Source organism: Lipophrys pholis (assembly GCF_963383615.2).
Source record: "Lipophrys pholis genome assembly, contig: SCAFFOLD_24, whole genome shotgun sequence".
Taxonomy (NCBI): domain Eukaryota; kingdom Metazoa; phylum Chordata; class Actinopteri; order Blenniiformes; family Blenniidae; genus Lipophrys; species Lipophrys pholis.
In genome coordinates, this window is record NW_028291924.1 from 592954 (window position 1) to 608110 (window position 15157).

The window sequence follows — 15157 nt, forward strand, 5'->3', positions numbered from 1 at the left end:
GCAAAGTTGCCTTTGTTGCGGAGAAAATCTAATTGGCTTTTTCGTTCCTTTGAACCTTTTGGGAAGCTAAATGCTTTAGCAACTTCGACTTTATCTTTGTGTGCACTTTCAAGATGCCTTCCAATTTTGGAGCATGGCTTTTTGCAATAGAGACAATGATTTCTTTTATTATATACTCTTTTACCTTTACTTTTCAGGTAAGCAGGAACAACTACATTGCTGGCATGCGTAGCCTGGCTTGAAGTGGGTGTTTCCTCAACAGTAATGTCAGAATCACTGCTGTCTTGTGTTGGATTGTCGCACACAGAAACAGTTTCCTGTCCAGAGACGCTAATCACATCATCAAACAGGAGATTCCATTTTTTGCTGGCAGGAGCATCACTGTCCAACTGACAATCTTGAATAGTATTGACGTCACTGCGATTGACATTTGAGTCTTGTATTGCATTGTCAGACACAGAAACCGGTTCTGGGGCAGAGAAGTGTTCCACACCATGATCCAAGATCCATTTCCATTTTTTGATAGGGGTAGCATTATTGCTTAATTCAGAATCATCTTCAGTTTGAGAAGCTGGAACATAGAGTTCTTCACTGTCGCACTCAGAGAGAGATGAACTGTCAAAAAGTTCAGTGTTTTCCAATGATGTGTCTATTATCTAGTAAGAAAAGTCAGATAAGAGTTATGAGACGTGAAAATAATCAGACAATGAAAGTGCAGAGCTGAAGCCAGTAGGAAACTTACAAGGATGCTTTTGGTCCGTCGTAGTTTTGGGATGAAATCTTGACTTCCATGCTTTAAAATCTATGAAGAAAAATACCAATCAAGAGAATAAAGAATAATGATGATTGGATGTTAATGTCACTCTTGCTGACAAACCATTAAATAAGACAGTCCTTAAAAAATAAACTGTTAAGATTTTGGTAAAACCAAAGTAAGTTCCTCTAAAAAGAATCAGCAATTTCTATGAAGCTTTCTTGAGATGTCCAGGTTTGGGGAAAAGATAATCATTCTTGAACTTTCCTATACTAAGATATCATGAAATGTAAAACATTTCACACATTAGACTAGGTACTGCCCTGCAACAATCAAGACATCAGACTCTATTATTTTTAATTAAAGTGAAAAGTCAAACAAAATCATAGTCATTTAACTGGAATCGCTTCGCTTCATATGATTAACGTTTCTTACCAAATGTTAAAACTACCAAAAGAAAGTTTGTGAAATCATTTGTAATAGACAAGTGAACAAACTGGACCGTACACAAGAGAAAAAGCTGGTCAACCTATAGTAAATATCTCACATTGATTGACAAGCTATTAAAAGAGCTTCAGACACACACCAAGTTATCATGCAGCATGGGGACATTTCACACATCAAGGTATCATGCTACATGAGGACATTTCACACACCAAGTTTTCGGAAAACGCAAACTATTACTCAAATACACACAAATAGCTTTATGTTAAAGGTGTTTTGTGGGGACTTCCGTTATTGTTCCAATTTGTAGAAAGTAATAGATCAACCAACACAGTTGGTACACTTTCACATGTGTGACTAATGTCGACAACTCTTCTGTCTTTCTGGTGCTGTATTTCAAATCGTGCTGTCTTCTTCCAACACAACATAAATGGCTTGAAATAGCTCGTTATGATGACCCTTGGTCCGTGCACACAAGAGAAAAAGCACCAAAATAGCCATCATCAACTTTTACATTTTACATTAAGTGAAGAAATCAACGTACCTCCTTTTGAGCAGGACCTGCCTCTGTCCCGCTCTCCTCCAAGATTTGGTCAGGGGTTTTTTCAGGCCTCTCCTCATTCCCACCTTCAGTCAACTGTGAGAACACGTAAAAAAGACAAACTTGCAATTATAACTCCATTATTGTAGAATGTCCCCCTTAACCTACATGGTCTAGACTAGAGGTGGCTCTCCTGGTCCAAGAGTCTCACAAGCAAACACATTTTCAATGTCTTCCCACTCAAAACAACTGAACTCAAAGAAATTGGACATCCAGAAACTTTAGACAAGGCCAACTAACAAGCCAATCAATGCTCTGAAGTGTGCTGGAGCTGGAAGACACACCACATACACACACACACACACACACACGCACAGTAAAAACCATGCAAAACGGTCATCCTCCAGGATCAGGGACCCACATCTTTTCATCAAGACACATTTCAATACCAAAAACATTTGCCAACACTCTGCTCCCCTGGTAACAACACACTACCAATATCCAGTTGCGGAGCAGTATTTTAAAACTGGTCAACCTATAGTAAATATCTCACTCTGATTGACAAGCTATTAAAAGAGCTTCAGACACACAGCAAGTTATCATGCAGCATGGGGACATTTCACACATCAAGGTATCATGCTACATGAGGACATTTCACACACCAAGTTTTCGGAAAATGCAAACTATTACTCAAATACACACAAATAGTGTTATGTTAAAGGTGTTTTGTGGGGACTTCCGTTATTGTTCCAATTTGTAGAAAGTAATAGACCAACCAACACAGTTGGTACACTTTCACATGTGTGACTAATGTCGACAACTCTTCCGTCTTTCTGGTGCTGTATTTCAAATTGTGCTGTCTTCTTCCAACACAACATAAATGGCTTGAAATAGCTCGTTATGATGACCCTTGGTCCGTGCACACAAGAGAAAAAGCACCAAAATAGCCATCAACAACTTTTATATTTGACATTAAGTGAAGAAATCAATGTACCTCCTTTTGAGCAAGACCTGCCTCTGTCCCGCTCTCCTCCAAGATTTGGTCAGGGGTTTTTTCAGGCCTCTCCTCATTCCCACCTTCAGTCAACTGTGAGAACACGTAAAAAAGACAAACTTGCAATTATAACTCCATTATTGTAGAATGTCCCCCTTAACCTACATGGTCTAGACTAGAGGTGGCTCTCCTGGTCCAAGAGTCTCACAAGCAAACACATTTTCAATGTCTTCCCACTCAAAACAACTGAACTCAAAGGAATTGGACATCCAGAAACTTTAGACAAGGCCAACTAACCAGCCAATCAATGCTCTGAAGTGTGCTGGAGCTGGGAGACACACCACACACACACACACACACACACACACACACACACGCATAGTAAAAACCATGTAAAACGGTCATCCTCCAGGATCAGGGACCCACATCTTTTCATCAAGACACATTTCAATACCAAAAACATTTGCCAACACTCTGCTCCCCTGGTAACAACACACTACCAATATCCAGTTGCGGAGCAGTATTTTAAAACTGGTCAACCTATAGTAAATATCTCACTCTGATTGACAAGCTATTAAAAGAGCTTCAGACACACAGCAAGTTATCATGCAGCATGGGGACATTTCACACATCAAGGTATCATGCTACATGAGGACATTTCACACACCAAGTTTTCGGAAAATGCAAACTATTACTCAAATACACACAAATAGTGTTATGTTAAAGGTGTTTTGTGGGGACTTCCGTTATTGTTCCAATTTGTAGAAAGTAATAGACCAACCAACACAGTTGGTACACTTTCACATGTGTGACTAATGTCGACAACTCTTCCGTCTTTCTGGTGCTGTATTTCAAATTGTGCTGTCTTCTTCCAACACAACATAAATGGCTTGAAATAGCTCGTTATGATGACCCTTGGTCCGTGCACACAAGAGAAAAAGCACCAAAATAGCCATCAACAACTTTTACATTTGACATTAAGTGAAGAAATCAACGTACCTCCTTTTGAGCAGGACCTGCCTCTGTCCCGCTCTCCTCCAAGATTTGGTCAGGGGTTTTTTCAGGCCTCTCCTCATTCCCACCTTCAGTCAACTGTGAGAACACGTAAAAAAGACAAACTTGCAATTATAACTCCATTATTGTAGAATGTCCCCCTTAACCTACATGGTCTAGACTAGAGGTGGCTCTCCTGGTCCAAGAGTCTCACAAGCAAACACATTTTCAATGTCTTCCCACTCAAAACAACTGAACTCAAAGAAATTGGACATCCAGAAACTTTAGACAAGGCCAACTAACAAGCCAATCAATGCTCTGAAGTGTGCTGGAGCTGGAAGACACACCACATACACACACACACACACACACACGCACAGTAAAAACCATGCAAAACGGTCATCCTCCAGGATCAGGGACCCACATCTTTTCATCAAGACACATTTCAATACCAAAAACATTTGCCAACACTCTGCTCCCCTGGTAACAACACACTACCAATATCCAGTTGCGGAGCAGTATTTTAAAACTGGTCAACCTATAGTAAATATCTCACTCTGATTGACAAGCTATTAAAAGAGCTTCAGACACACAGCAAGTTATCATGCAGCATGGGGACATTTCACACATCAAGGTATCATGCTACATGAGGACATTTCACACACCAAGTTTTCGGAAAATGCAAACTATTACTCAAATACACACAAATAGTGTTTTGTTAAAGGTGTTTTGTGGGGACTTCCGTTATTGTTCCAATTTGTAGAAAGTAATAGACCAACCAACACAGTTGGTGCACTTTCACATGTGTGACTAATGTCGACAACTCTTCCGTCTTTCTGGTGCTGTATTTCAAATTGTGCTGTCTTCTTCCAACACAACATAAATGGCTTGAAATAGCTCGTTATGATGACCCTTGGTCCGTGCACACAAGAGAAAAAGCACCAAAATAGCCATCATCAACTTTTACATTTGACATTAAGTGAAGAAATCAACGTACCTCCTTTTGAGCAGGACCTGCCTCTGTCCCGCTCTCCTCCAAGATTTGGTCAGGGGTTTTTTCAGGTCTCTCCTCATTCCCACCTTCAGTCAACTGTGACCACAACACATGAACACAAGAAGACAAGCATGCAATCATCATTTTATATGTGTACACAAAACAGAAGAATCAAAAATGCTTGCATGTATAAAGTTGGAACACTTTTGTATACAAATGAAAGCACAACCAGTTTCAAAACTTTTATATTCAGTTTTTTCAATAGCAAGCAGAGAAACATACTTGTGTGCGCCATGGGCAGTCTCCTCCATAATTGTAAGTAATTTCCTCATCCTCCTTTATGTCTCTCAGAGCAAACAGACATAGGTGTGGGCTTCCTCCAACATCAATTTTTTTCATTTTACAGTTTGGCCTCAGATGGTCATCATTTACCAGGCGACCAAAGGAACCATCTTCTCTTGACGCGTCAATGCTTCAAAGACAGTTAAAGAAAGAGGAAAAAATTACTTGTTTTCATTCGCCTCCCCCTTGGTTCTTCATGGCACAATAGTTCGCCACCCTGTTCGCATTGAATGTATGATCGTTTAAAAAAAATAAAAATTACACAAAGAATTGAAACAGTATTGAACCTTGTCTTGTGACTCTGTTGAAAATGGAGAGCTTACCAATATCTGATGCCTGTAGCACATTATGTTTAACACATTGCTTCCAATGGCTGATAAATCATCTATGGAATATTATTACTAATATGTATGTCTGTCTAACCTACAGATTAGTTCACTATTGTATCCAAGTACAAAGACAAAAAAAAAAAAAACTATCAATAAACTGAAGCTTGAATTCTTACCACCACATTTTCCCTTTCCACTTAAAGGAAAAAAAAATACATCACACGAGGGATGGTAAAGATGTCTTCTCCTTTGTGCTTCATCTTCGGGAATCAAATCTCCCTTGTATTCTACTATAAAATCCCCTTTCAGAACTGAACTTTTTGCAAACAAACCACGCCCTGCAAAACAAAATGAAAAAGTTTTCAGTTAAAACTGGAAACTAGGTTCATCGTATTGACAGTAATTGCATTGGTCCATGGTAATATGTTTCAAAGATCGAAGTCAAGTTTAAATGATAGTGTTTTACTAAGCTTACTGACTTGCATGGTGCTAAAATGAAGGCACGTTATATAAAAGGATATATAATAACAGATTTATATAACTTCTGTGCCCTGCCGTTATGTCTAATTTTCAAACTTTTAGTACAGTAGTCATGAGAGTCTACCCTACATCGATGGACAGGTATCCCTTACTAGTCACAAGTTACAACCTTACAAGCTGGATAACAATATTAGGTATTTTCTGGAGGGAACGAAACCAATACAACCTAAATGATTAAAACTTGAGATCACATGTGATGTCCATGTGTTTTTATTCTAAACAGTAGAAATGATCTATAAAGACTGATTTTATAGCCATACCTTTGACAAAATCTATGTAGCGGATATCAAAAATCCATGTTTTGTCCGTCTTTGACTGCACGTGTTGACAAGCATCTTTTAAGGGGCTTGTCCTTAGTGGCATTTCAAGCTGCAGGAAAAAGTAATAAAATACAAAATAAGGAATCAAATGGTAATTTTATGAGTATACAGGACAAAGTATCAGCAAATGCAAAACAAAACCCAAATGTTTATTTGAACTGAACCAAAATAAATGTTGAGATTCTAATCTCAAGTTCGATTTTAGCTTGATCTAACCTGTAGTCAAGTATTATATACATTATCTGTCATAAACAGAGCACAGCTAAAGTACATTATAGCCATAAAATGGTAGTCAAATAGCTCGTGGTAACTAGAATAATTACTTTACAGTAAAGTCTGGATGTTTTGTAATAAGATTACAATCCTTTATTACATTTGACAACATTAGTTTAATTGTTGTTCTATATATATATATACACATACACACACGTTTTTGACTTTTTAAAGCAATTATCATTGTTTGAAATTAAAACAAACATTGTATTTTTACCGATATCACATACATTTTTTAAATTAGTGATTAAGCCCTATGCTAAAATTTTTACCCAGGCCCAAGCAGTTTCTAGGCCAGGGGTTGGCAATCCTGGTCCTCAATGGCCACAGTCCCACACAGTTTGAACATGTCCTCACTTAAACACAGCTGATACTAATGATCAGACTTTCTGCAGAGCTTCGTCATGAAACACTCATTAAACTTAGGTGTGTTGGAGCAAGTAAACATGGCAAACATGCAGGACTGCAGACCTCAGGGACTAGGAATGAATGCCCACCACTGCTCTATGAACACTCCTGGACACAGAGCTATCAGCCCGCAGTTAAAAGTCTTAAAATTAATACAAAAAAAAAAAAAAAACACAATTCAAAATAATTGATATCTTACACTAATGTCACGGGCTGATCTTAGTTAACCTCAAGCAAATAAAGTAACAAACATGGTAAATTCCCAAATGTACAACCTATAATGCTGGTGGCCAAAAAGCTCCCAGCAAGCTGACAAGGTGAATCACACATGTTGCAGCTGCATGCTTGCTTCATGCTGCACCTCCCCCTCCCCCATGCAGTGCCAAGCTGCTCATTTGCAGCCTTGAACCAATTATCCTCAAAACAAGTGTTAAAGTTTCCATTATTATCCAAATGCTGTAAACATACCTCTTATTTTCCACTCATGATTTACAATTTTTGACAGTGACTGGAAAAAAAAAAATAATTTTAATTACCTGGCCTTTAAGTTGTTAGCAAACAGTTGCAAACTACTTTAAACATGATGCCAGAGACCAAAAATGAAAGAAATGCCGAGTTAAAGATAATTAATGTTAGTATTTCAGGACAAAACTTTAAACTTACCAATACTGGTCCTGTTTGCTGTATCAGCTCCTCTGGTAGCTCACGGCCTGCTGCTGATGGTGACGGCAGGTAAACGTTAAGCTCCAGTTCAACAGTTGACTTCCTCTCACGGTTTCACAGTAAAAGCACATCACAGGAAATCATGATACTAAGGCAATATTAGTGATCTCCATCACATGTGCTGCAGTTTATTTTGTCTTATCTATCTGTGTTGTGTCCTGTAGCTTTACAGCAAGTTATTTCCCAGTCATTCTGGGTGACATTTATTGTGCTCATTTGATTCTTACTTTTTTTATACAATACAATTTAATTCGAATGACAAAAGAGAGTAACGTGGTATAGATTATACACACAAAAGATTAATGTCCAGATATTTAGTAATTTGTGCAAAAATCTGAATATAGTTAAATTTTTCATTTCTGCTGGGTGATGGAGGAAGTACTATATCAATCAGGTACTTTCTGCTGGGTGACAGAGGAAGTACTGTGTCTACCAGGTACTTTCTGCTGGTTGACAGAGGAAGTACTATATCTACCAGGTACTTTCTGCTGGGTGACAGAGGAAGTACTATATCCATGCCTGCAGTACACAGTTGTTATTATAGCACTGTACTGGCAACCTGCTTTATCTCAATAATCACAATCATGAACATGAAGGAAATAATACATTCTGACTCATGATTACATCAAAATATATCAAATGTTTTCATGTGAATTCTAACTGACAGGCAGGTTGAAACCCAACAGACACCAGGACAAACCTGCTGGAGCTCCGTCTTTCTGAGAGCCTGGAGAGACGATGTGATAATTCAAACATCAAAAACAATCCTCACTCCCATCCTCATCTGGAGGAGTTCCTCTTCTCCACTGGATCAGGCTTCAGGTTCCTCAGTAGTCCTGGATTAAAATAGTGCATGGTGTTAGTTTGAATCCACAGCATCCTCCAGTAGAACCTCCAGTAGAACCTCCAGTATAATGGGTAGAACACTTTAGTGCAATTCAGACAAAACACTATGGCCAGTAGTACCTTCACCTCTCAGTCAAGTTAAATAGTTTTAAACATGATCTTTCCCCTCAGCAACAAATATAAATGTACATGAACACTGTTAAACTTACACAAAAACATTTATATCTCATGTTTAACCACAGTAGAGACTCACAACCAGCCTTGTCTCAGTCTGGATCCACAATCTCTGAAAACGTCAGAACAAATGTTTAAGTCAGCGTGATCTTGAAATTTCAACCTCATAACAACATTTTAAACAACTATATTCTCGCTTAAAACACTCTTAAAACTACACTCTGTTAAACTATGACGATCATATTTCAGATTTTTTACGCACCATTGTGTGTTTTCTCCTCCACGATCTCCTCCGGCATCTCTTGCCAAAATGCATTATGGGTAAATTGGCTTCCCAAGACTGCACAGGTCCGTTTCGATGCATCCTCGAAAAAGTGGGCGGAGCGAGGATACATCCGGGTATTCCATGTGTACTCGGTGAGAAACAGCCTAAGAATTGGAACAGTACTTGGTCTCCCACTGACGATGTTTCACGGGTACACGAGAGCACAAGTATGGACAGTGTTGGAGCCAAAATCCTTTGTTCACTCACCCTCATGAGGAAGGGGGGGGGGGCGAGGAGGGGGGTGAGCCACGTTTCTTTGAGAACAAAGAAACCATGTGCTCAACCCTGGAAAATTCGCCATTGATCACATGACCCCCCCCTGGGGGGCCCCCGGGTCCCCCCTCCTCTAGCTGCGGCACTGCAGCTCGACGGCAGGGGGACCCAAAATCCCGTCATCACCGGGTCACCGGCCCGGTGACGCGCAAGCCAACCCCGCGTGGATTGGCTGAACCACGGCCAACGCCGCGGGGAGCCCGGAAGACATCATAACGGTATAAATTCAGGCCCGGGAAGAGATCCAGCCTCTTCCAAAACGAAATCGCGTCAACCCAGACGCACCTTTTCGTAAGGAGACAAAGCGCCTCGTGTTAACGCACCTGGACCGGGCCTGAATTTTCTTCACCTCGCTGGACGAGCTCAAGAAAAGCGGGAATTCCCTTTATTTTTGGTTTCCCCTTCTTTTTTTTCTTCCCTTTTTTTGTTTGCATCATCCGGACCCCGAGCGCGCGCTGCAACCGCACGCTCGTCTGCAGACCGACCTGAGCATCGCTTCTTCACTCCCCCCCTCATCGCAAGAAGCTGCTGATCGCCCCTCGGATCACACTACGGGTTTCCCCTCCGTAGTCCACGTCAGGTCTCTATTTTCTGGGACGCCAGAGAACCGCCCGCGGCCACAAATCGACGGATTTCACCTGGCCACGGAAGCACGTTTCCCCCTCGTCCAACCAAGTAAGGCTTAGAGTCTGGGCAGGAATTAGAATAACGTGATATTATTATTGCTGTGTGTTTATTGTTGGTACTTGTAACTTTGGGACGCCGATCCCTGTTTCTGAGTACTTTTGTGTCTACGCGTGGACGGCCATCCACGCGAATCATCGCACGCACGCGCGAGCCTCCTCATCCTCAGCTCACGCTTCTGCTCCCAGAGTCCATATCTGCCTGAACAGCCGTTTTTGGACTCTGTACGTGTAAGCTGAGGCGGTCGCGTCAGTGTACACAGTCAGACACCCCCTCCTCTCTCCTCTCTCTCTCTCCTCTTCTCCTCTGTTTCCCTGTTCACTAACCAGCGCACGGTACGGCCGCCGCTGCCTCCAAGCGCCTCCTTTCAGTGCGTCCCTGGGACCGTGTGTAGTTCACTGCGGCTCGGATTTCTCGGCCACAAGGAATCCGGCGCGCTCCCGACGGCTACGGCCCGTGCGGAGCTCAGTGACGTCACGCTATCCCAGGCAGAGCACGCCGAGCGCCTCTGGTGACCGGGTGGGTAATCACATCGATTTCCTCGCCGGGTCGCCGAGCCGTTTGGCGCCCTCTGGTAGTCGCGTGGGTAATTGCAACCGCTCGTACCGCCATCTGGTGGTTGCATTAAGTCATCACAACTGCCCCGCGCGCCGACGCGCACCTAGTGGCCAGATCGGGTGATTACACCGGACCGCCGACGTCTACCTCCCTCTGGTGGACGTTCGTGGTCATTACCCTCTCACCAAGTCACGCCCCTTTCGCTCCACAAACCCGCACACACACACACACACATCGCTCCCCACACTCGAACACACACACACCCACTCACACACATCGCTCCCCCACACTCGAACACACACACACACACACACACACACACACACACACACACACACACTTTATTAGCTGGCTTTGTTTTGTATTGTGTTGTTTTATGAGATCTTGCTTGATGTTTATTGATTAGATGTGATTCATAGATTGATGATTTAGGAATAGACGTTTGTTAATAAACACTTAATAGTTGAATTGAACGATTCTTGGTGGTTTTTGTGTGCTTTTCAGCGACAACTGCTGGTTGTAACAGTCAGTGCTCGGATTTACAGCCTTCCTTTCCTGCTTCAGTTAAATTGCGATTATCATTTCAATCAGAAATAATAATTTAAACATTTTAATTGAACTTTCTTTTTTTTAAGACTGATGTTTCGTTTAAGACCCTAACTTCAGCTGGTGCCCCGACTTTGATTAAGTAACGGTAATATTCAATTGATTAATAGTTTGAATGGTTTAAATCAATTTCAATGATTTTAACGCTTTGGGTAATTTAACACACCTAGGAGGCGTTGGCGAATGAATGCAGGTTTTCCACGGGAATAACCCGCATTGCTTTTAAATAATTTTAAGTGTTTCATCGCATTTTCTGTGGTTAATTACCCGCACTATTATTGATTGATCTGTTACCCAGTTAACCTAATCACAACTTGAATTGTCTCTAAGCTATTGTTCATTTATTTTTGTTGCAGATAGATAATTTGTATGCTTTATTAATTAATAAATTAGTCAATTTATTCAATTAATACTCAAGAGTGCTTTTAATCATTTTTAAGTGGTTTTCGTGCATCTCAGCATCCAATTATCCAGTATTATTAATTCATAAAGCGCAAGTTTATCCAATTAATAATCCTAACTGCATTTAATTCAATTTCAATGGTTTAGCTCATTCAAATAACTCATTGTATTTAATTAGTAAACCCCGACTTTACTTAATTAATTCCAACTCCTCCTTGATTACTCCCGATTGTTATTAGATAAATAACCAAACTTGTTTGATTAACAATCCATTCTAAATTACTTGCAGATCACCTTCGGTGGTCCACTCCACCGAAGTAATTCAGCCTCCCCTCAGTTATTGACTTACAAATCGCAGGTTCGTTTCATTGATAACTTGAATCATAGGTTGCTCTCCGTAATTTAATCATCACTCGTAATCAAGTACCGTTGTTCATTGATAGGTCAATAGCCATTTGTGACGCCTTCGCAGCTTGAGCTTTTCCCCGGTTACTCCAGCGAGTCGCCTCCTGTGGGTCCACAGGCGCTTCGGTAGGTCACGCCACTGACCCGCAGTTGTCAACAAAGGAGTGACCCGTCACGCCTGTTGACCGGTCGTGCCACTGGTGGACCGCCTTCGCGATTGGACCCCGTGGAGGTTCCTCCCGTCAGGCGACCCTTTTTAGCTCAAAGCTGTTGGCCGATAACTGACTATTTACTCCAATCAACCTTTATAGCTTTGCATAACTTACACTTGGTACATTACCTTAGTAATCTATTACTCCAGTAATCCATTACTTTGGTGGCCTACCGCTAGTGATCAGTAATTGTCAACCCGTAAATAACAATTTACTTCTGTTTGGCGATTCGTTTATATGTAAATTACCTCTGACAGGGTAGAACCTTCCGGTAGCCTACCACTAGGGTAATTTGCATATTCTGATCACACGCTGACCCCAACATAATGGTGCCCCGTGTGAGGCTGTTGTAAACCAGCATTGTTACGAATAACTGCACAAAATAATCCTGAATCGTTCACTTAAGGTGTAGCCGTTAACTTTATTCTCCCAGAATTGGTTTTCAAGATACACTTTTTCAGCACTGTCGAACAAAGTCACTTGTGGTGTGAAATCAGTTGTGAAGTGGTTAGTGCCTTGCTTTCCCTGCATTCTACGCATGATTAACACGCTGTGTTAAGATTTCTGACTACGATTAATAGACACTAACAATATTGCTCGCCAAGGTGTTAGACGCATCTGACTAACTTGGATAGGGTGCAGCTCGAGCAATTAACGAAACCGAGAGGTTTGTAAGACACAGGTACAGCCGTTACCTGTGCAGTAGCAAAGCTAATTTGCCGTTAACCACAGCTAACGTTGTTGACTTCGGGCGTAAATCTCAACCACTCAATGGAGGGTAAGAGTTCCCGGGCACAGGGAGCCGAGGCTCCGCCGGTGCTAACTGAGCCGGCCATACGAGACGTGGTGTCCCACCTCGTCCGTCTCTCCTTGGAGGAGAAAGCAAATCTCGAACGCTACAGCGTTGAGATTTGCGAAGAAAAGATCCGAGAGCTGGTAAGTTTTGTCAACAACCCAGGGGACAAGCCGGCACGTACAGTGCCGGACGTCCTGGGCCAGATCAGCCTGCTCTACCAGCGTAGAGCAGAGCTACAGTCAAAGGAGGCGGAGGAGCGTACGGATCGGCTGCGTCTGGACAACCAGAGGCTATCCAAGGACAACGCTCGCCTCCGACAGGAGCTGGACGCCTCCAAGGACGAGGATCAGCCTTCAGAGCCCGAGAAGCAACGGGCTCTGCCTCCTCATAAGGAGACGAAGGTCGATGAGTGCACACTAGAGAGTGAGCCTCAGATCCAGGAGTTAAAGGAAAACCTAGAAGAAGCTCAGTCGCTAATCGCGATGGGCATGGAGAGGGAAGAAAATCTCCGACACCAGCTTTACACTGCCACCCTAGGTGCGCAACGTGACCCTAATTGGGGTCGTCGTAATCTGGCTTCGCCAGAGAGGTCTGGCACTATCGACTCCTCATGCGCCACAACGCAGAGGTATGACGCCTCATATAGCTTAGATGGTGATTCTTTTCAGCCCACGCGCAGCCGCAGCACGGTGCGCTTCGACGACTCCGCCACTCCTTCCCATCTGCAGCCCCCACGCGACGCTAGCAGTCGGGAGCAGGGGTCCAGGAGGGTGCCTCTACACCCCAGTAGACCTCCCTTGTATGGCCCTAGCGGCCCCGACCCGCGTCAGACAGCAGTCCACGGGGAACTGTCGTCAGAGGACTCTGACGGCCCCAGTCCCGTGAGGGGGTGGGATGTCCGGACCCGCCAGCTCGAATCCCTCGCAAAGGACATCGAACGCTTTGACCCGAGCAACAAGGACGCGAGTATCGAGGACTACCTCCGTGAGGTTGAACGCTGCCTCCTCGACATCGCACGTCCTTCCATGCGGGAGAAGCTAAAGCTTCTCTGGAAAACAACGTCCAGAACAGTCCATGTTTTCATGGAATCCCTGCCGCCAGACACCCGAGACCGGTACTCCACCCTCTGCCAGGCTCTCCGGGAAGAGTATTCATTGTACAATGACCCTGCTTCGGCAACGTTTGGTGCATTCGCGATCACCCAACGGAAGTCTGAACCTCCAAAGGAGTATTACAGGCGCCTACGAGTGGCCTACTTCCAAGGCCGCAATGCACCGGGGTTGGAGGAAGATCACGCCTTCAAGTCTCTGTTTGTCAACAACCTCCACGACAGTGGGAGGTTCGATGTGGCTCTATTTTGCAGGACCGCCAAACCCACCATGAAGGAACTGCGCCAGCACGCGCAGATGGTGTGGGAATTGCGTCAATGCCCGGGTAAGAAGCCGGACATTGACCAGAGGGTCCTGGAAATGGAGCCAAGGGAAAACACGGATTTGAGGCTTGAGGGCGATGAGTTGCCGACACCCAGAACGAATGCTGGAGGAGGGTCTGGTACACCCTCTCCGTCTGAGCAGAAAGGCGCACAACCAAATCAAAAGGGGGGACAACAGAGCCAGAAGGGTATTCCACCGAATCAAAAGGGTGGAAAATGGGCCAGGTCAGAACAAAACTTCCAACCGAAGAAAGGGCCCGACCCGAATTCAAAGTGGAAAATGAAAGGTTCGGAAAGGGACCACGGTCGCTACAGAGCTGACCAGTTAAAGACTGAGCTACAGCAGTGGGTTCAAACCTGCATCAAAGAGGCTGTACAGAACTTGGACCTGTCCAACCAAAGGGGGCGCCACCCCCCCTCAAGGGGACGGGGACGTAGGCCCCCTCCCTCCTGACTAGAGCGGCGGCCCCGACCCACCACAAACAAGGTTTACCTTGTCGGGTGGGGGGGAGAAACAGGTGAGGCGGGAGAACGTTCAAGAACGACAGCTTCCCAGTCCACCGATTTGCCGTTCCTGACTTTCTTAGGCAATCTCGTGCACCGAGAGAACGCCAACCGCATCTACACATCCGTGGTGGTGGGAGGATGTGTAAACGCCCTCGCGCTGTTAGATTCCGGGTCCGAAATAAGCCTAATGTGTTCAGCCACCTTCGCCGAGCTTGCGAGAGCTCTGCTGTCTCTTGGAAAGCCACTGCAGGTCGAAGCTTGCAGCATTAACATCAGAAGCTT

General features: G+C 43.6%; 1 long non-coding RNA gene across 1 annotated transcript; it reads right to left on the minus strand.

The window, feature by feature from the left end:
* Positions 1-471: 471 nt before the first annotated feature.
* LOC308128369 lies at positions 472-1813 on the minus strand. The gene is made up of 3 exons (XR_013936561.1): positions 1743-1813; positions 743-802; positions 472-656 (listed from the first exon to the last, which is right to left on the minus strand). It is a non-coding gene; the product is annotated as an uncharacterized lncRNA (long non-coding RNA).
* Positions 1814-15157: the final 13344 nt, after the last annotated feature.